Here is a 15,374-nt window from a genome sequence, read left to right as displayed (position 1 = left end):
AACTGAGGTTAAGTAACTGTGTTTAATTACAGAAACTTACAAATCCAAATGGGTCACTAAGGCCACACCTTAAGAATAGAGTATTTCTCATTAATTACACACATTGAAACATAAGATGTCCATTCTAAGATGTACAATTGCTATTCTTCTTTTGAGGGAATCACAGAATCAAAGACCTGGAACAGATTTCAAGGATTACCTACTAGCATTCTATTCACTTGCAGACACCGACTTGTCTGCCATTGCAAGCCCAGTTAGAACCTAATTGTTTTTGTCCCCCTTTTCATTCCTGCCCTCACACCTTCCTCCCCACCACTTGTCATTATCTTTTACTATACCCCATTCTGTTAAACTAAAATTAGTTCCTTTTCCCCTTCCCTTCTTTTTCTTCTACCTTGTTTTGTGGGAACTCATATTTAACATCACCAAATTTCTTGCTTTTCCTGATACACTTCTTTCACCTCTTGAGGTTAACTGAACCCCAGCATTTTTCTCACGACAATTTATACTCACAGCATGCTTTCAGACTTTGTGTTATCTTTTTGTTTACATTAATGCTAGACCCCTCAGGTGCCCCACATTTGTTATTCTCTCTATGGAGGACCCTCGTCTAGATGCTAAAATCTAGGAGGACAGGGACCAGATGGCCGTCTACCTCTTAAGAGGGCACCTCAGGTAGGCATCTGCCACAGTGCTGGGAATATTGTGTATAGTAGGCCCTCACATTTGTTGAATTAACTAGTGAGTGAGTCAATAAATTAATTAATTAAAAATGGGGCCCATATTTACTGTTCATTTTTCTCACCTTCTTTCTCTCTACAACTTTTTTTATAATTTGTCTGTCCTTTCCATGGGAATGAATTTCTCAAAAGGTTAAAAATGACCTTTACACTATCAGACTGCTAAATCCAAAGATCCCTTTTCATAGCACATCCTACAAATTTCTTTGGCCTTTCTCTTCACCTTCTTCTTTGGCAATCATCACACGCTTCAAAGGAAAAGAATGCTTCCATTAATTCCTACTTTTTTTTTTCTTTGCTGTTAGAAAGAAGTGATTCCTAAAACTCTTATGATAGACTTTTATGCTTTACTTTGGTAACTTAACGTTGTGTAGCTTGCGGTAATTATAGTTTTATATTATTTCTTATTTTCCCTCAGATTGTGGAGTCTTTGTGGTTAATAATAATGACTAATATTTAGAGACCAGTAACAGGCATTATTCTAAGTGCTATATACATAATAACTTAGTCTTTATAACTCTATAATTAAGGTATATTGTTGTCATTATTTCCACTTTATGGAGGAGGAAACTGAGGCCAAGAGAGATTAAATAAGTGTTCAAGGTCATGTTGCTAGTAAATGACAGAGCCAGGAGTAGAACACACATAGTTTGTCTCAATAGTCCATGTGCTTACTTCCCACTATGCATCAGCCTCTCGCAGCATGACCTGCATTTTATTACTCTTTGTATCCTCAGCTGTTAACTTGGCACATGAGACGTAATGAGTACGTAATACATTTTTTGAGGGGGGGCATTAGATTGAATTATTCATGTCAATCCCTTTACTTCACTTCTTTGAGAATCACATAGGCCTACACAGAAGAGTCAGGACTAAAAGTAAGATCTCTAGACAGCTTCTTTAGAACTCTTTCTACTGCTTGTAGAGCATCAAAGAAGTAAAAGATATTAGTTTTATTATCAATAAACTTTACTTGATGTGAGTCTACTGACAAATCCTTGATATGTTAGAGTTCAATACACATTTTTTTTCAGTTTCAACTTTAATTCTAATCACATATGTCTCTCAGTTAAACTGGGAGTTAAGGTTTGATTTCTGGTTGCAGATCTGTCACTAATCGGTTGAGTGACCCTGAATAAGTCTCTTTACCTTTCTAAGTCTAATAAGTTAAGTGTACAAATTAGGTTAAAATGATCTTCAAATTTCTTCCTGCTGAAATTCTTTTTATTTTTTTATTCTGTATTCATAGAAACCAAGTACTGATTCCTTGGTGGAATCATTCATTTAGCAAACATATAATGCCTACTATGTGCAAGAGATTGTAGACCATCTCCAACAATAGGAAGACAGAGGAGAAAATTAGCATAATCTTTTGTGTTATCAGGCTGCATATTTTTCTTGGAATATTCCTTGATATTCATTTGAAAAAAAAATAAAGTCCAATTTACTTTTCTGCAGTCTCCTGGGCTTTCGATATTTATGACTTTAATTATTTTTCTAAATAGATTCATCCCTTTGTACAATTCAACTTGTTGTCTCTGATAAGAATCATTTCAGTAAATGTTCTGTACACAATTGTCTTAATAGTGTATCTCATTTGGTGAGTAATCTAGGTAATTGTATAGTGTTATACTTGAAAATGAGCTTCAGGTATTATAGGGGAAAAAGCCCAGTTGTAAGGAATGGTCCCAAAGGCCATGTCTGCAGAGCTGGGGCATCCGGAGCGCCATGAGCTCTAGTAATTGCCTTTACAGTGATGGCTCTGCTATCTGTTCTGTTTCCATAGATGGGGATGCTAGGTGACTCTGCCACATTTCAGAGCAACAACTTTATAATGTGCATGCTTTTGAAATCATCTGATTTCAACACGTTGCATTCTTAATTTAGGCATTAATATTACTACTAGGTAGTAATATTAACTGCTACTTATTAAATATATCACTATATGCCAGATGGTATTCTGAGTACTTTATAAATATTTCTGCATTTAATTCTGACAGATCTGTAAGGTGGATTTTATTATCATTCTGATTTTACTTATGAAGAGTGTTAAGCAGCTTGCCTAAGGTCATATAGTTTGTAGCAAGAAATAGAGCAGGAATTTATATACCATTCTGACTAACTTCAATCTATTAGGCTTTATTCTAACTACCGAGTACCATTTTAACTCTTAATTACATATTATTCCCTAATTCTCTCCATATAAATCTTGTTTTCTATCACTGACTAAAGCAGAGCCTCTATTTAAACCAGCTTTGTGAATCTACATTCCACTTATTTTTTTAAGATATGTATAATTTTATACATGAAATCTAAAAGTTTTAAAAGAAAGATATTAAAATATAGATGTTAAAAATCGATGTTATTTCATTCCAAATTTTAACTTGGATGTCTAAGTACTTATATATGGGAAATGATGCCATTTCACAAAATGGTTTTGGAACTAATTTTCCTGTGGGAACACTTTCTTAGTATTCATTTTCCTGTTTAGGCATAGAAAGAGAAAATGCTCTCATTTATGCACAGATAATTACAGTATTCACATAACCTTTAGAAGTCTTTATTATTATTTTCTTTCCCTTCAAAGTTTCTGTATTCACTGAATTTATATCAGCCTAAGCACAGGGAATTCTTCCAGCTTGCACTTAAACTAATTTCTGAGAGAAAGCAACATAATTTATACCGTATATTGCATAGTATTTATGAAACTGCATTTATTAAAGCTTTACAGACAAATGTGTTTGGGCTTGTTGGCAGTTTTTTCTGGTTTGGATTGATTATTCAGTGCTGATTTATGGCAGTCGTCCCTCTGCACTAGTAACACTAGTAACAGGGAAAATCCTGTAAATACAACATTTGCTATAGAAATATGATTTCACAGCCTCTCTTTGATATAACAAGTTTAGGGGTCTCTTACTTTCTTTTAACATAGTATCTATTAGAATAATTTATAGCTTCTTATTTATCTTCTGCCTGTGTAGTGTCAATAAACATGCAAAACAGAACAATTTTTCGTCATTACCTAGTCCAGGGCATGCAAAGGGAAACAGTATGGAGCAGGGCAAAGATATGGGCTATGGAGTCAAAATACCTGGGTTCAAATCCTACTTCTACTATTTTCACACTGTATGACCTTGGGTCATGTTAATTAACTTCCTAAACCTCAGTTTTCTCATCTTTAAAATGGGATTAATACAAATCAACTAACATTAATTGAACACTTAGCATATGTGAAGCATTACTTTTAAAGCTTTTTATTTAGGAACACATTAAATCCTCACAGTAACCCTGTGGAGGTTCAATTATCGCCTCCATTTTACAGGTAAATAAACTAAGGCACAGAATAGTTAAGTAGCTTGCTCAGATTCTTATGGGATTGTTGAGAGGATTAGAAGCGCATCAGGTAACCAACAGAGTGCTCAGCAAGTAGAAAACACTGAAGAAAGGTGTTTTCCAAGCAGCCAGGAAGAGCTCTTGGTCACATACTTGTGTACCTTTAATAACAGATAAAAGGAGTAGAGGCTGTTCTTTACTCTCTACAGAAGTACTTGATTGACTAGCTTAAAGTTTCTGGAAACTTGACAGAGACCAGTCACCTCATTTTATACATGAAAAAGTGTATACCTTGACAGGTTACATGACTTGGCTAAGATTTGGGTAGTTCAAAGACTATAACCCAGATTTTCTATCTTAACCCTGGGCTTTTTCTCTCCCATAAGCCCAGTGTCATAGCTCCTCTTATTGCTATCAACTTGGTTTGGGCAATTCATTTTTTTGGTTAGAAATATCCAAGGTCAAGGAGATATGGCTTGTCTTGTCTTTCTACTTAGTGAAGACAAATTACATTGGTACCAGAGTTATGAACTTTTGGCAAGAAAAAATAAAGTGATGTATATTTTTACTTTGTCACACATAATCACAATTTATATTTGGTTATGATAATGTAGGTAGCTCCTTTATCGTTGCCTTTCTCTATTGGGAGAGTGTGGAAGATCTATTTCATTAATCATTTACATTATCTAATCAAATTATATAAATTTTCTTTCTTATTTAGTACTTTCTCTCTTTAGGACACCATGTAGGAAACCTAAATGTCAGATAATGACTCTCAAGTAAAGGGTCAGACAAAGCAGAAAGCAATTAACATATCCAGGGTAAGCAATTTTTTCTAAAGATATGAGAAACATCTGGGATTCATTTTCAATGGTTGTGATTTGCTTTGTGGTTTTGAAATGAAGATAGCAATAGTACTTCAGAACTAAAACCAAACACAGACAAAAAAAGCATAGAAATTTAGGTTTGTGAGGAGCATTCCTATATACCCAAGTTCAAAGTTACCAGTTAGCCTTTAAATGTCACCAAAGTGTTTCAGAAATGGTGAATGTCATGGCTAATGTGACAACTGGTCTTTATGTGTGTCATGTACATTCAAGAATTCTCCAGGTCCCAAGGGCAATTGAATTGATAGATTTATCTTAACCTTTCACATAAACTCGAGCTTACATTGAATTGGAACATTTTTTTTCCCCTTGATGTTCCTTTCTATACTTTGGTTGAGAGTGATCTTTTCTGTCTACTGTTACTTTCTCGGGATGCCTGGATGTAGATATTCACAGTATAAATCAGATTGTTGGAGGTGCTATAATGATAGTGATACTAAGTGAGATTAAGTGAATTCAATCAAAATTGATCCCTATTCCACCACAAAATATAAAAATCAAGTTTCTTGGAGCTTGAGGATTTTTATATTAGTTTTATCTGACTCTTTCCCCGGTTTGTTTAATGTCTAACAATTATATCTAATATAAAAACATGAATTTAGTTTTTTTCTGGTTATCATAACTGAATAGATATCAAATATGTGGCCAATGGCATAATCTTGGGGGTTAAATGTTTGGAATCTTGCTTTGGATCAAGACTGCCTGGGTTTGCATGCCAGCTTTGTCCCTTACCACAAGATGTTCGGCAAATTACTTGTCTTTTCTGTGCCACAGTTCCCTTATCCATAAAAGGATAGCTTATGTACACTGAAAAAAGTCATTATGAGGATTAGATGGGTCCATCGGTGTTAAGTTCTTAGTATTAGTACCTGGCACAGACATGGGGGAGGTTTGCTATTATTATTGCTTTAACTGGCATGAATTACCATGGAGGTTGAAAATGTTTTTGTTTCTTAACCATTTATATTTCTTCTATAATTTCTTGTTCATATCCCTTGCCCATTTTTATTGCCATGTTCTTTTTTTGTCTTATTGATTTTCAAAATGTGTACCATTTATTGACATACTGCTTTGAATATCATTAAATGTCATAGGTACACAAAATAATAAAGAAAAATTAACCAAGCACGTACAATGTCTGAGACACTGTGCAAGGTGCTGTGCAGAATAGAAAAAATGGATTACATGATCCCTTTCCTCTAAGTGATTTTTAACATAGTAGGGGGAAAAGGAAACCTCCAAAATAATGCAATGTTATAATAGAGCTTTCCATATCTGTGCTTTTGGTACATTGATAAGGATGACATTAATTCAGATCGGAGTCATCCCAGAAGGTTTTTGGAAGAGGTGGCATTTAAGATGGGATTGAATAGTGGGCAAAATTTTGAGATGCAAAGGTGGCTGGACAAGGGCATTATAGTGGGTTAAAATAATGAGAGAGAAGACAGGGTCGGGGAATAAAATACTAATTTAAAGAACTTACTTTTCGATGTTTTAATCTTTACATGACACTTGTTTTCAACAAAGCAAAGTAAACATCGTGATCACTGACCCCTTAGAGCTTTGAATCATAGGAAAGATAGGAATTGTACTTAACCTAAGACTAATTCAGGAACTCAAACTAGTGGTGTATATGATCCATTCAAAGCTGCAGTTTACATTAAAAGGCTAAACTAGATGCATAGGACTGACAACATACACAAAATGACCATTTCTTTTTGTCAGTATTGAATAGAAAAGGTAGATTATGGCAGTTCCAAGGCTGTAAATATCTAGAGGGATAACAGCCAAGGTTTTGTTGTCAATTCACAAGGGCAGATTTGGAAGAAACCAGTCAGCAACCCTTGATGTATTTTAATAAGCAGGGTGGGGCTGTCCTGTGCATTCTAGTATGTTTAGCAGCATCCTTGGCCTCTATTCCCTAAATGCCAGTGGCACCTCTCTCAACCCCAGGGATATGACAAATAAAAACGTCTCTAGAAATTGTTGAATGTCCCTTTGGGAGCAAAATCTCCCCTGGTTGAGAACCACTGGAATAGAATATACAATTATTCCTTTATTTCAAATCTCTTTTAACTGTTTACCATATTCTTGGGCAATATGTTCAATTTTTTATAGTTATAATACCACAGACCTATCATTTATTGAGCATATGCATAAAAGAGTTTTAAAAATATACGTATATTCCATACAAAATACATTCCAAATGTTAAAGCTTGGACACATATTTTGGAATGTCAATACCTTGGTACAAACCAAGCTGAGCTCATTTTCTGAATTTATCCAAATATAGCAAATGCCTTACTTGCAGCAACTTAATATTCCTGTTGTGAAAAATCAAGCAGATTACTCTAACTTGGGAAACTTCTGGAATCACCTTTTCACAAGCCTTATATTTTGAAATAATTTCAGAATTAAAGAAAAGTTGAAAAGATATGTACAAAGTATTTCACATACCTTCATCCAGATTTCTCAAATGTTAACATTTCACTACTTTGAGCTCTCTCTCTCTCTGTAAGTGATAGATAGATAGGTAGATAGATATTTATAAAGATATAGATATAATTTTTTAAGACCCATTTGAGGATAAGTTATACATATGATGCCCCTTTACAACTAAATACTTCCATGTTTATTTCCCAAAACATTCTCTTTTGTAACCACAATGCAATTGTCAAAACCAGTACTAATATCTAATCTTTAGGCCTTATTTAAATAATGCCAATACCTTCAATAATATCCCATCTAAGATCACACATTACATTTAGTTGTCATGTCTCTTTAGACTCTTTTAATATGGAATGGTTCTTCGGGGTTTTTTTGTTTTGGACTGAATGTTTGTTTCCCCCCAAAATTCATATGTTGAAGCCCTAACTCCCAGTGTGGCTGTATTTGGAGACTGGTCCTCTAAGGAAGTACTGTAATTAAAGTTAAATGAAGTCATAGGGTGGGGCCCTGTTACAACAGAATTAGCGTCCTTACAAGAAGAGACATTAGAGAGCTTGACTCTGTCTCTCTCTGTCTTTCTCTCATTCTGTGCACGTACGAGGAAAGACCTTGTAAAGACATAGGGAGATGGTGGCCATCTATAAGACAGGAAACCAGCCTCACTAGAAACCAACCCTGCCAGACCTTCATCATAGACTTCAGCCTCCAGAACTGTGAGAAAATAAATTTCCATTATTTAAGCTACCCATTCTATGGTAATTTGTTTTGGCAACCTGAAGCTGACATACAATGACTGACATTTTTGAAGTATACAGACCATTTACAGTGCTTAACACTTAGATTTAATATCCATAAAATCTATATCAGCTAAAGGGCTATTACAATGTTACAGGCAATACATGATTGTGGATTGGTCTAAGATGACAGAAATGGCATGGTGAGATGGTTCATATTCAGAGTTTATTTGATATTAAAGCCAACAGACTTCCTAATGCATTGGCTATGAGGCATGAAGGAAAAAGAAGAGACCCAGTTTCAGCAAACATAGCAGAAATCATACCTCCAAATGGGTGCAAAATCAATGACAGCTTAAATACATTACCAATTTCTATTTTGAACTCATTTTCAGTTCTAGTGATATAATGTTTTTATATATTTCCAATATAAGTTTATTGAATGAAAGATGGTTGGTAGAGTGAATAAATAGCTTCATTCATAGCAAATTTTTATTTCAGGGTAAATTTAACTTTAGGAGTAATCCAAAAGCCATAGGGTAAATAAGTTAGATAACCACTTTAAGCAATAACATTTTCAGTCAAAAATTTAAGTAATGACTCTGCTTTCTTTGCATTATTCTTAACCTGATTCTGAAAGCAATTCCAAGGGAGAGTTTTCAAAAAAGCTTTTAAGCAATAATAGCATCATTAGCAAAGTGGCTATATCTTAAAAATTATTTTTGTTTGAAAGAAACAAAACTCAATAATATCTATAGATAATGTAATAGCTATTTATATCTGCTGATATAAATATCTATGTTACATCATTTTTCATTACTTTCATGTCTCCTCTCCCCTTGTAGAAGGCCAAACTCTTTTCCTTCATTTTTTCATTTTCTAGATGTGGCTATGTCTAGGGTACCCTGGTGTGGTACTTAGAGAAATGTCTATACCTATACCTATATCTATATCATCAACCTCTCTATATATATATATATATTTGTATCTATATTTATATATAATCTATATTTGTATACATATGCCTAGATATATATGACAATTATAAAGAGGCCTTTCTTTTTCATCTGATAATTGCTATTGCATTGCTTACTAATTTCTGTTTGATTCATGAATCTGGAAAGAACTTAGAAGTCATCTACTCAACCTCTCTAATTTAGTACATGAGGAAACTGATTTTCTTCCCCCAAAGACCTTTAACTGGCACTACATTTAGGATAAGAACCCAGGTTTTCTGTCTCCTGGTGGAGTGCTCTTTCTAATCTATTAGAATGAAGGTTAAAATGGTATTCAGAGGAGGAAAATTATTATTAGCATTGTAACTTAGTTTGGGAGTTTGAGGTACGCTAATTTCTGCTGTAGATATTTTGGAAAAAAAACAAAATACAGGTCAGTATCTTAACTTCAGAGGATCCACAAAATGGTCAGAGTTACAAGCCAATCCATTGCTCTAAAGCCTGCAAACTCAGAATCAACAAGTCACAGTAGATAGTGTTAAGACAGGTGAATTGCAATAAGTTATGAGCTAACAATAGGGCTTTTCTCACTGAAAATGATTACCTCTGTAATTAGGGGACACTAGTGTTCTATAAAATACCCATTGGATATTCTTAATCTGTAGATGGGTAGAGAGAATGTGGAGAAAAAAGCATTTCTTGAACATCTGTTGTTTGGCAGTCACTTTTCATGCATTAGTATTGAACAAAATTTTAAATTTATTGAAATTCTGGTTCCAAGAGAAATTTTAAATAAAAGTTCTGAGTTGAATATTTATTATTTTAAAGTCATTAATTCATACTTCTACATCAAATAATGGAGTAATGCTAAATGACTGGTAAATTACTGAAAATATAACCTAAACATTGTTATATTAAAATTTCCCTATTAGAAATAAATTATGGTGAATTAAAGTATTATATATTTTGTTTGTTTCATGAAAAAATTAATCAACACAGTTGATTATTATTCAACAAATATTTATTAAGTATTTGCTCTGAGCCCATCAGTGGCACATGTACTGTTTAGAGCAGTATCCATTTGTCTTAGTCAGCTTGGGCTGCTATAGATTGAGTATTTTAAACAACACACTTTTTTTTTTTCTCATTTTTTCAGTTCTGGGGGCTAGGAAGTCCAAAGCCAGGTTGCTGGCCTATTTGGTTCCTGGTGAGAGCTCACTTTCTAGCTTGCAGATGGCCATCTTCTTGCCATGTCCTCACATGGCTGAGAGAGGAGAAAGCTCTGTTGATTCCTTCTCTTTTTAGAGACTAATCCCATCAAGGACCTCACTGTCATGAACTCATCTAAACCTAATTACATTCTGTAAGCCCCACCTCCAGTTACTATCACCTTGGGGATTAGGGCTTCAACAGATGAATTTGGGGGTATATAAACATTCAGTCCATAACACATATCAATGTGTTTTCTTCCTTGATGGAGCTTACAGTCTTACAGAGAAAAGCATAAATAAAAACTTCTTGTGACTACTGTTATAAAAGTGGTAGAATAGGGTCCATAAGAGAGGAGAATGGGGAATCAACTTTAGGTACAATTGTTAGAAAAGCCCACCCTAAGGAAATGTTTGAGATCTGATGGGTCCTGGAGAGCCAACTTTGCAGAGGGAGCTGGGCAGAGTTGTTCAGAGAGAGGGAATGGAACTTCACTTTCTAAGGCACTGAGGAGGGAGAGATTGCAGTGTGTTTGGAGAATGAAAAGAAAGATTTCTGTCTAGGGCACAGAGAGATGGGCTTGCAAGAAACTGGAGCCCCAGCCCAGATTGTGTAGGATGTCTCAGACTGTACCAAATGCAAATAGATACTACCAAGTTTGAATTTTCAAACTTCACTCTGTTTGCTTTGATAGACACTAGAAAACTTAACAAACAAGATCAGAAAGTTGGATGAGGAAAAGAAAGAAATACAGTTTGCTAATTTATCTCTTGTTTTATATAAAAATAGGCTGTTCTCAGGCTTCCCTGGTGGCGCAGAGGTTGAGAATCTGCCTGCTAATGCAGGGGACAAGGGTTTGAGCCCTGGTCTGGGAGGATCCCACATGCCACGGAGCATCTAGGCCCGTGAGCCACAACTACTGAGCCTGCGCATCTGGAGCCTGTGCTCTGCAACAAGAGAGTCCGCAATAGTGAGAGGCCTGCACACCGTGATGAAGAGGGGCCCCCGCTTGCCACAACTGGAGAAAGCCCTCACACAGAAACGAAGACCCAACACAGTAAAAATAAATTAATTAATTAATAAACTCCTACCCCCAACATAAAAAATAGGCTTTTCTTGTTTTATTGGAGAAACATAGAAAATATTTTAATGATAGGCAAATATTTTTGGAACAAGTGTTTGTCAAGAAGCCACCTAAAAGATCACATAACTCATTAATAGTAGACCCTACATGGAGCTTAAGCCCCCAACGTCTAATCTGCTTTCCTTTTTACTACATTGTTATCTTCAGAGTGAAGAGGGGAAAACAAAGAAAAACCTCTACTGAAAACTGGGCCCCTAAAAACATGGACCCTCTGAGCACAGTTTCCTATTCTCCTCTGTGAAAGAATTTCCATTCTAAAATGGAAACTGGAGGATATAAAATGAAAAATCTCACATCTGTGCCCTCAGGAAAACAAAACTTAAAGACTGAGAGACTGATTTCCCATAAAAGCCTGATTTACAGAAAACTGGTAACATTTGAATTTTCTTAAATAATAGGGAGTTGGTCAGGGGGTGCCTCATATCAGCCTTGGGAATTTTTCCTAATGGTCTCCAAAAGCATGAGTGAGAAATGATCCAAGTTGTGTTGATCTCACAAAATAAGCGGAATTGAACTTTTGTTTGTATGACTGGACTGGTTTTGTCTGCTTGGGGGACTCTTCAGGGCTGGTCTCCAGTTGTTTTTGATTTTTAACAGATTCTCACTGAATCCCTCTTTACATTCTCTGCCCCAAAATACGACCCCCCTGAAAGTTTAATGGACTCGCCTGCAGCTTGCTACAGTTTGTGTGTCCCGAATTGCAGTTCTTCTGCTATTCCCGGATAAAGTCATCTTTTTGAAAATTTTGAGCTTGCCTCGTTTTACCTTTTTATTTAGGTCAACACTTTCTTAGAGACCCTGTTCATGGTGTTCTCTCTGAACCCTGGCAAGCTACTCCAGACCAGCAGGAAGAAGCACTGGTTTTCTCACATAGCTAAGTGCTGGTTTAAATCTCTGGTAAATGGCAAGCTGGGCTCTGCTCTAAGGCACCATCTATTCTTCTGATTTGGGAAATGATCTAAGGGATTTGAAATATTCCATTTCATCATATGTAAAAAAAACCAAGTTTGTTACTGAACACAGGTTCTTGTGCCCAATGCACAGTGAGGCCAAACAAATCAAAACATTAGAGTTTGGAGCAGAGAAAGATTTATTGCAGGACCATGTAAGGAGAACGGGTGGCTCATGACCCCAGAAACCCCCAAACTCCCCAAAGGGATTCAGCAAAGCATTTTTAAAGGCAAGATGAGAGAGGGGGTCACAGGGTTTGTGATCAGCTGGTGTAGGATTCTCTGGCTGATGTTGAAGTAATAGAATGGATAACATGGGGCTATGTGCTCATGATCATCAAGTAGTTAATTTCTTCCATTTAGTGGTGACTTTTAGCATCTGAAACACTCAGGAGCTATGCATGAGATACTATTCTCTGGGTACTTCAGAAAGGAGCTACAGCAGAGGATATGGGGGAGGGGTCTGTCCTGGGAAGGCCCCATGGGGTCCTGCTCAGTTACAAGTTGATAATTCTTTTTTAACTAGTGACCAAGATATTCTTTGAAGACGCACAGTTTCAGCTTAAAGTCAAAACAGAGAAACAGCTCAATAAGTTTAATTCTGGCAGGAAAGAAAATTTTATTTCATAATGAAAACACACTTGCAAAAATGTTATATTTTTCTATCTTCTTTGTTAAATATATTTGCCTAATTGAAGGAAGGGACTTTTTTCTTCTTCCTGAAAGTTTAAATGTCCATCATATCTAAATAGAAGATAGGACTGCTTCAAATGCAGTATTCTGTTTGTACACAAAACATTTCTTCTGAAAGGTTAATAAATGCATGTTTTGGATCCATAAGCATGATGGATGTATATGTTTTCTAAAATGAAAACATTCTATGAAGAATTATATATATATATATATATATATATATATATATATATATATATATATATATATATATATATATATATATATATATATATAAAGTCAGTTCTAGTATAAATTGGAGTATGGGAAATTTGCAATGAATTTGAAAAATGTGAGCCTGTTTTATTTTTTCCCTAACTTATCTGGCAAATTGAACCAATATAAAAGAAATATACTTATATTTAAAAATAACTATCTAAATTGAATTGATATAATTTGAGATTTAAATGTTTAAAGGGCTTGGCTCCAATAAGTTAATTCTTAATAATTTTTAATCACTTTCTTTTTTCTGCAAAATGGGAAAATAATTTGCATTTTAATGCACATCATATTCCTTAAACACAAAATTCTCTAAACCAATAATGCTCAGAGGGACAGATGTTGTTTATTTCTTCTAAGGGCCCAGAAATGAGATAGCTTGAAGGCAGTGTTTAGATAGTCACCAGCTAGTCAGTTTTAGATATATGCTTCCTTCCACAGTGTTCTTTCTGCTGTAAATGAAATGGTAAACGTATTCAGTCTGTGAGTATTTATTAAGCAACTACTGCATACCACACATGGTGCTTGATACTACATATATGACTATGACATAGCACTTGCTTCATGGAGTTTTTAATAAATTCCATTTGGGTAAAAATACTTAAAATTTCAAGTGAGTATAGTAATTATCCCTAATTTTTTAAAAATCAGGTTTCTTATGAATTATCCTGTTGTATACTATATTTCTTCCTTTTTTATAGTTTTATTGACATAAAATTGAAACATAATAAGCTATATATAAACTATACAAATTCTATACATATAAAGTATACAAATAAGTTTTGATAAATGTATATACTTTGAAACTACCATCACAATCAAGGTAATGAGCATGTCTTCTGTCCCCAGAAGTCTCCTGTTGTCTCTTTGTGATCACTTCCTCTTTCTAATTCCTTCCCACCCCCTACCCCCACCCATCCCCAGGCAACTACTGATATTTCTGTCACTATATTCTAGTTTATACTTCCCAGAATATTATACAGTTCTAGTATGAGTTTTTCTTTGCTGTGGTTTCTTTTATTGAACATAATTATTTTGAGACTCATTCATTTTGTTTCATATATCAATAGTTCATTTGATTTTATTGCTGTGTAGTATTCCAGTGTATGGATATACTACAATTTCTTCATCCATTCACCTGTGGATGAACATTTGTGATGTTTCCAGCTTTTGATGATAATTAGCAAGAAAGCTGCTATGAACACCAGTGTACAATATTTATGTTTATGTGCACAGATCTTTTTGTGAACATATGATCTGATTTTCTTGGAAGTAGCTGTTTGATATGGCAGCCATACATACAAGTTTTTTAAAAATTGCCATATTTTTCTAGATTTGTTGACTATTTCCTGTTTCCACGAGCAGTATAGGAGAGATCTAGTTACTCTACATTCTCACCAACACTCGGCATAGCCAGTCTTTTTAAATAGTGAACATCTGGGGTTTGAGTGATATCTCATTGAGGTTTTTAACTTGCATATCCTTAATGACTAATGATGGGCATTCTCCATGTGTTTATTTCCATGTTGCCATCCACATATCTTCTTAAGTGTCTAATTCAAACCTTTTGCTTAATTTGAAAAATTTTGTTGTTTTCTTATTATTGGGTTTTGAAAGTTCTTTACATATTATGGATATAAATCATTTATCAAATATATGACTTGCGAATAATTTCTTCTAATCTTTGGCCTTTGTATTTATTCTTTTACTGTCTTTCAAAAACCAGAAATTATTAATTCTGATTATGACCAATTTATCAATTTTTTACCATATGGAAAATCTTTGCCTAATCCAATGTCAAAAATATTTTCTCCTATGTTTTCTTCTGGAAGATTTATAGTTCTAGTTTTTATTGTTAGGCCTATGACCTATTTGAGTTAATGTTTATATATGGTGTAAGCTATAGATTGAAATAATTCTAATTCTTCTTCTTTTTTTAATATAGATATGTGCCATTTGTTGAGAGGACTGTCTTTTCTCCACAAAATTACCTTTGCATCTCTTTCAAAAATAAATCCATTC

Source organism: Mesoplodon densirostris, chromosome 1, assembly GCF_025265405.1.
Source record: "Mesoplodon densirostris isolate mMesDen1 chromosome 1, mMesDen1 primary haplotype, whole genome shotgun sequence".
Lineage (NCBI taxonomy): Eukaryota > Metazoa > Chordata > Mammalia > Artiodactyla > Ziphiidae > Mesoplodon > Mesoplodon densirostris.
This window is presented reverse-complemented; position numbering follows the sequence as displayed.